The sequence below is a fragment of the Lygodium microphyllum genome, chromosome 2 (assembly GCF_053477565.2).
Source record: "Lygodium microphyllum isolate KBCC chromosome 2, Lygodium_microphyllum_v1.1.10, whole genome shotgun sequence".
NCBI classification, from domain to species: domain Eukaryota; kingdom Viridiplantae; phylum Streptophyta; class Polypodiopsida; order Schizaeales; family Lygodiaceae; genus Lygodium; species Lygodium microphyllum.
In genome coordinates this window covers 192,750,249-192,758,249 of record NC_141136.1, presented here as the reverse complement: position 1 = coordinate 192,758,249, position 8,001 = coordinate 192,750,249, and the positions used below count along the sequence as shown (strand labels likewise).

The following is an 8,001-nucleotide window of genomic DNA, read 5'->3' as shown; positions in this document are numbered from 1 at the left end:
CAAATATTTGGATTTGTCATAACTTGAACACTATAACTTCAAATCGAGCGCTCTATAGCTCAATAGATTCCATTTTTCAAGTGCTTTCCAATGATAGGTCACATCATATGGTTTTGAGAAACTTATGGGCATGTTATCCGAGTGCCATCTTTTTAGTACTTAAAAAATGGAAATTGGGAAATTCCCAAACTCACTAATATTGTGTTAATACTAATGTCTCAAATGGCATTGGCTCTTTAAATCAATAAGAAAGCCACACTCTAGATTTTTTTTTACACGGTGTGTGCATAGCAACACGACAGCGGTGGAGAAGCTCTCCATTTCCTCCTCTCTTGTTCTCTTTTGTTCTCTTCTATTATCTCACATGTGGTTATGGAGAGTGGAGCTTGAAGGGGGAAGATTGAGCTTGCTTGATCTTGTATCTCAGATCCTGGAGCTATCAGTGTGCTTGAGAGAGGAGGATACTCGATCGGGCATTGAAATAAGCTCACTACACTTGTAGGCTTGAGAGTACATACGACGATGTGAGAGGTAGCCATTAGCATTCCGCTTGAAATGATTGAGCAATAAGAGGTCCGTGGGTCTTGATAGTTGAGTTTAAGCTCCCACAAGAGTGCAAACAATTTGAATGCACAACAAAGAATAAAAAAGAGAGAATGTGTGAATCACACAAGTAATACCCAACTAGAGCAAATGAAAAACAACATGGCCGCTTCTACCATTTTTACTCTATCAGCAAATGAGCAACTACAAGAGCAAGTATATGAACAATTAATATAGCTTCCAATGTCTATGGAAGTGCAGTTCCTTAACGTATATCCCAGTCTTTAAATAGTTAAACTTTCTCTCCATGAAGTGTTTCCACTAGACAAACAAAGCCCTTACATTTTGAGGTAGCCATATCCCTAGATCTCCTTATAGATGCCAAGTCAAAGCCTCATTGATATCTCATTCAACACCATGCATAACTCTACTAGTCAATCATATTGCTCACCAATAGCAGAAGTGTTCAGGGAAAGAAAAGAATTTTGCTACAGCTTTTAAAAGCATTATATTGAACACACAAACATCATGAGTTTGTGAGCCACAATAGATTTCAATTGGCCTTGCCAAAGAAATAGATTTTATCTTCATGTGTATTCATTTGCCTTATCATGCATTAAAGATTTGATTTGGAATGCATTCATAGTTCCTCTTATTATGATATTTTGTCACTCAAGCACATGCTAGAAACATACATTATTTTCTCAGCACAAAAGACAAAGCTTCTATGCATGCCTATCATTGACACCTCACTCATAGAGGTGATGGAAGAGATGCCAAACTCCATCATTGCTATAACAAATGAGTTCATCAAAAAATAGCCACTATATAGCTTAAGAAAACCTCCTATATTATAAGATCGAGACAAAAGTCTAGTGGCAACTAGCAATCAATATTACTAGAAGGTAGGGCCATCTTCATAGTCATGTCTAAGAATCAACAACTCAATAATAAAAGGCTATTGAAGAATGTGGCTACAATTTCCTAGACCCAAGCATAAAAATTTAGGAAACGAAATCTTATTGAAGGATAGAAAGAGTAGGTCCCTTGCAAACGTACCTTCTATACTTCTCATGTGCCATCCAAGTAGGCCATCATCTCTGCATCTTTGGGAGTCCCGAGTTCCTCGCCACTCCAATCTAGCCTAGCTTTTTGTTCCTCCTCGATAAATTCCCTCATCTTTTTGCTCCTCTTGATTTTTAGCAGCATTAGAGGTGTCAACCTCCACTAAGCTCTCCTTCCTCCACATCGTCAAAAAGGTCAACATAGCACTAGATAAAGAACCTCCATCAGTCTCAAAATGGGCATCAAAGCTACTTTAACATGCTTCATTTGTTCTCTTTTGCCCACCTTTTGTTACATCAAATTTTATTTTCCCTTGAATATAAAGATCAAAGATTTTGGACCCTCCAAATCTTTGGCCTTTGTGGGTGTTAGTCAAAAGTTAGTTTGCCATAAGCATGAACCTTGCAAGCAACTAATAAGAAGTCCCCCTGTAGTCTCCTGTGCTTGGAAAAGAGAGCATGCACATATTGGCTGTAATGAGTAAGCACTAGATTTCTGCACACGATCAAAGTTGATGACACTTAAAAGAAGCATAAAAACAAGGCACAAAAGAATCCAAGCATGCATCATATTTTTATTTTTTGTCAAGAGAATAATACTACATTGTTCCAAAATCACTAAAATACACACTTACATGAGGGGGCCGCATCCACATCCACATCCACATCCATAATAAATAAATTATATACACAAAAGTGTTATGTGCATGCATTGGTGAAGGGTAGGAATACTCAAAATTAAAGCCCAAAGGTCTTATAATATCAAATGTATCAAAGTTACAAAGAAATAATAAAAATACGAAGGGGTGTGCTTTTTGGGAAAGAGGTGGGGTGGAGTGCACGAGTGGTTATGTGCCTCTTTCCCTTCCCTCTCTTGTCCAATTGCATACTCTCCTTTTTGGTGGTGAAAATAAGTTATTCTCTCTCCTCTCTTCTCTGTCTTTTGTGCAAAAATCCTTCTTTTCCCTTTTGTTCTTGTATAATGGTTGAAGATATGGATGAAGATGATGAAGATAATGAATTTGTTCATTATTAAGTGGAAGATTTATGGTTTCTTTTCAATTTTGAGATTAATGGCTCAGCCATGTGCATAGATTTTGTACGCTTCTACCTTGGTTTCATGTTCATTTTCTGTCGTGGGAGGGTTGCTGTCATTTTGGTGCGCAGCCGGGGAAGAAGATGATCTCAAAACACCAAAGGAAGAAAAAAAAAAGAGAGACTTGAAGATCTGATGCAAAGCAATGAAGAAATTGTGTGTCCCAAAGTACAAGAAGGTGCAGGATGAGATGGAAGCCCGTTGTTTGGGTGTTTGGAAGACCCTCCTCTGCTGAAGAAAGCCCAAAGCTTTACAGATTGTGTGTAGCATTCTTGGCCCTAAGCTGCATCAGCTATGCAATGCCATTCGTGCTCTGTGCTGACGTTGTGTGATGTTGCCTTCCTTGTGTGATTTCCCTCCTCGGTTTCTGTGATAGTCACATGGAAGGGAGGGGAGCCTCTGCCGATGTTATTGCCTCTTTGCCCATTTACAAGTTCAGGACCAAGAGGATACCGTTTCAGCGAGAGAAAAGCAGCTACAATGGATCAGATAGTGATAGCTCCAGTGAAGGTGGTGTGATGGTAGCAGGAACAGAGAATGAGAGGGTAATAACAGGGGATGATGTGGCATGTTGTATCTGCCTGGGCCGCTACAAGGACAATGCACAGCTACGAGGATTACCATGTTCCCACCATTTTTATGTGGAGTGTGTTGATCAGTGGTTCAAAATAAATTCTTCCTGTCCCCTCTGCAAATCTTCTATTCAAGGGTGTAAGACCGGAGATGGAGACACAGATGTATCAGCACCTATGGCAAGGCGTGCTGCTGGAAAAAAATTCAGTCATGAATGCTGCTCAACCTAGAAGCAACTGGAACACAAGGGTTATGGGACCTAATTTGATGGCACATATGTCACAAATCGAAGTTTTTTGCCCCATGATACTGTATGAGTAGGTACCCTGTGGGACATGGATCCCACTACATTTTTGCTACTTGAGAAGGATGCAAAGATGAAGAAGACTTGTAGCAGAAATAGTAGCGCAGCATCTCCATGTCTCCAAGAGGTTTTCATGTCTCCAAGAGGAACGAGAAGAAGAAGAAAAGGAACATAAGAGAAGGAGAGGGATGAGAAGGCGGCCATTACCACATTGCGTTAGAGATAGAGAAAGAGGAGAGAGAGAAGAGAGGAGGAGGATTCTTTGGTGCTGTGATTCGATCGTAGAATTGATCGTACCGGAGGAATTAACTAGGAGAGGAGGAGGAGGAGAAGATTGTTCGAACGAGAGAGAGAGAGAGTGCGGGCCTTCCAATAGAATCTGGCTACCACAGAGATCTACATCTTGTGCAACATGCAGAAGTATCCTGATGGCAGTGTCTTTGGCAGAGGCTTGAGCGCACTGCTAATGGCAATAAAGTGCGAGTCAGCCTCCTTTGCGCGCTGGCGCCGCAGCAACAGTGCCTATGACAGCAGCAACCAGGTATACAAGGCATATCAATGCAGGGGGACGTGTCACCAAACATCTGCTCGCAGTGCATTGGGGATGCTGCCCAGGCAGCAAGAGAATAATACTACATTGTTTCAAAATCACTAAAATACACACTTACATGAGGGGGCCACATCCATATCCACATCCACATCCATAATAAATAAATTATATACACAAAAGTGTTACGTGCATCCATTCGTGAAGGGTAGGAATACTCAAAATTAAAGGCCAAAGGTCTTATAATATCAAATGTATCAAAGTTTCAAAGAAATAATAAAAATACGAAGGGGTGTGCATTTTGGGGAAGAGGTGGGGTGGAGTGCACAAGTGGTTATGTGCCTCTTTCCCTTCCCTCTCTTGTCCAATTGCATACTCTCATTTTTGGTGGTGAAAAAAGTTATTCTCTCTCCTCTCTTCTCTGTCTTTTGTGCAGAAATTCTTCTTTTCCCTTTTGTTCTTGTATAATGGTTGAAGATGATGAAGATAACGAATTTGTTCATTATTAAGTGGAAGATTTATGGTTTCTTTTCAGTTTTGAGATTAATGGCTCAGCCATGAGCATAGATTTTGTATGCTTCTACCTTGGTTTCATGTTCATTTTCTGCCGTGGGAGCGTTGCTGTCAAAAGTCAACACATGTAATATGAAAACAACAAGTATGCTGCAATGTGGCATGTGGTATACCCTTGGACTCTTTTCTTTCATCCCACTTGATACATTTTAGGAACTCTTATTTGCTATAGCGCCTGGAAGGAGCTTCAAAATCTTAGCATCTCCTACATGCACTACAAGGATATAGGGGAACATTGATGGCCATTTTCGACGCAAATTAGTGGCTCGATAAATAGAGATGGTACTCAGACGAAAAAAACCGGGCCGAAACCTGCTGAGCGTGGCATTTTCCGCAATAGAGCAAAAGAGAGAGTGAACTACATCATGCTTTAGGAGGGAGAGGGAGAGAATGAGAGAATGAGAGAGAATGAGAGCTTCTCACCCCCATTGCTGCCGTTTGCAAAAGAGTTCCCCGAATCCATCCTCAGGCCTTTGCGGTGAGTGCATTGCTCCCTCTTGGTTTATTTTTGTTTTTTCTCATTTTCTTTTGTTTGTTTTTGTTAAAAATTATGTGTACTGAGAGAGAAAGAGAGGAAATGAGAGAGGGAGAGGAAGAGAGAAAAAGAAAGAATAAATGAGAGAGAGAGAGAATAAACATGAAACATAATAAAGAAAGAGAGAAAGAGAGAGAGAGGGAGGGAGAGAGGAGAATGAATGGATAAAAAACAAAGAGAGGGTAAGATCTTGTTCTTTAATTTCTTCTTTTCTTGTTTGTAGTAGTAGTAGTAGTAGTAGAGAGAGAAAGATATGTTTTGTTAAAGGTGCACCTTGGGTGTGTTTGATGCTTCAGGAAGGCAAGTGGTGGTGGTGGTGGTGGTGGTGGTGGTGGTGGTGGTGGTAGTAGAGAGAGAGAGAGAAAGAGAGAGAGACTTTACATACTGTAGGCCCATTTGTAGGTGGGTAGAGACTTTACATACGTTAATTTCATAGGTGGGTGGAAGGCACTACCCAATCCACAACTTGGAAGGAACTACCCAATGTATATAATCGATATCAGAGACAGGCAGCCTTCCAAACTTTCCTACAATCTTGGAGCCTGAGATGAAGGAAATCATTGATACATTGATGCCCATGGATGTCGAGACATCTGATCCACTTAGAGAGGAACCATCCATACCTTTATATGATGGGTGCCAAGTATCTCGCCTGAAGACACTGCTTGCACTCCTAAGTGTGCAAGTAAAATACAAGTGGAGCGATGCGAGTGAATGAGTTGTTTAGGTACCTTCTACGTATGCTTCATTGATTTCTTTTTAGCACCATAATAAAAAACAATTGTGATTCTTCAAGGTGTTTTATGATTTCTTTTCAAGTTATTAAAGTATCATATATTACCACTTGTAAATACCATGTCTGAGTCTCGTGATGATGCGCGTCATATTTTACGAAAGCTTGGCATGGACTACAATAGCATCCATGCATGTATTAATGATTATGTACTATTTTGAGGAGAATACGAGACTATGGAGACATGTCCAAAGTGTGGTGTTCACAGGTATTGATAGGACTTGCAAGGAAAAATCATCCCTAAAAAATTTCTTAGACACTTTCTACTTATCCCTCGTATACAATACATGTTTTATACACCTGACATGGCGAGCTTGACAACGTGGCATGCGGAGAATAGATCCACAGATGGAGTCCAATGAATAATAGCGGATTCAGGTGCATGAAGCCACATTGACTTTACATTTTGAGGCTTTGCCCGAGAGCCAAGGAATCTTTGACTCGGTCTTGCTATGGATGGCGTGAACCCATTCAATCTGCGCTTAACTTCTTATAATGTGTGGCATGTAGTCCTTGTTAACTACAACATCAATCCATGGCTTTCTACGAAGAAGGGACACCTCATCCTTAACTTGCTCATTCTTGGCCGCTACAAAGTCAAGAATATGGACATGTATCTTTATCCATTAGTCGATGAGCTTAAGATTTTGTGGGAGGAGGGGATCACCATGGAAGATATTGGGAAACACGATGGTCAAGGGTCCACCAATATACGAGCCATCCTCATGTGGAACATGCATGACTTTCCAGGATTCGGGGAGTGCTCAAGTAAGTAGGCTTTCGTTCTCATTGGTAGTATCTATCATAGCTCATTCAAGTTTGTATTCATTGGATAGAGGTGTTGGGACATGTCTGGTTACCTTAGTTTATCATGCATGTCCATTTTGTGGGCCACAGCTAGACTCCTAAAGGTCACAAACCATGAAGAAGATGGTATATCAAGGACATGCCACTTTCTTGCCAGAGGGTCGTGAATTGAGGGAAGGTTTTCTTGGACGACCTCCAACATGAATGAATGCCCAAAGCTGGTACAAGCTAAAAATGGTCCATACGGAGTCACATCCAAACGGAATGTGATGGTTCTTAGTTTTCTACGAGTTGCCATATTGGATCTACTTATAGGTCAACCACTTGTTGGATCCCATGCATTGTTAGATATGATCAATGCCCCACCCTCATTAGGTGCTACCAATGATCCATGGTGCTCAAAGTTGTAAGGCCCCCATTATGAGGAGAAGCCAAATGTGAGCCCGGACATTGGTTGAGTCCTGACTTGTATATCAGATGAGGTCTATGTGACCGGATGGCAAAAAGGTGATCGTTGTGGGTCTAATCTCTGGGTTAGATGAAGTGATTAAGCTGGTAGCAACTCGAGGCACATTGCATCGAGTTGCGGGGTAAGGGAGTTAAAAGCGGCCCCTATTGTGGAATATTCCCTGGAATATTCCCTGGCCGACTAGTGGAGGCTTATATGGTAGGTCAGTCAGGCCAACCTCACGGTCTTCACAGGCTATAAAAGCTAAACCCCTTCACAACCATCGATCACTCATCTTTCACCCAGTCAGAGTTGTTGTTCCAGCTAGCCTTAAGCTCTTCACCTATCTTCTGTCTAGATTGCCATCTAAGCTTCACACAGTGGAAGCGCACGGGTGGACAGAGCCATCTTTGTATCAGTTGTTTGAAGTTAAAGAATCTACTGATTCTCCTCTTATCTATTGTGTGTAAAATATTACACGGCGCAGCGAACAGAATCTGAGAAAAGAGATAGAGAGTACACAACAGATAAGAGAGGAATCAGTAAATTCTTTAACTCCAAACAACTGATACAAAGATGGCTCTGTCCACCCGTGCGCTTCCACTGTGTGAAGCTTAGATGGCGATCTAGACAGAAGATAGGTGAAGAGCTTAAGGCTAGCTGGAACAACAACTCTGACTGGGTGAAAGATGAGTGAGAGATGGCTGCAAAGGGGTTT

General features: G+C 41.3%; 1 pseudogene; it reads left to right on the top strand.

Annotated features, from left to right (window-relative positions):
* The first annotated feature begins 2,888 nt into the window (after positions 1-2,888).
* Positions 2,889-3,506, top strand: LOC148040761 (E3 ubiquitin-protein ligase At1g12760-like; annotated as a pseudogene).
* The last annotated feature ends 4,495 nt before the right edge of the window (positions 3,507-8,001 follow it).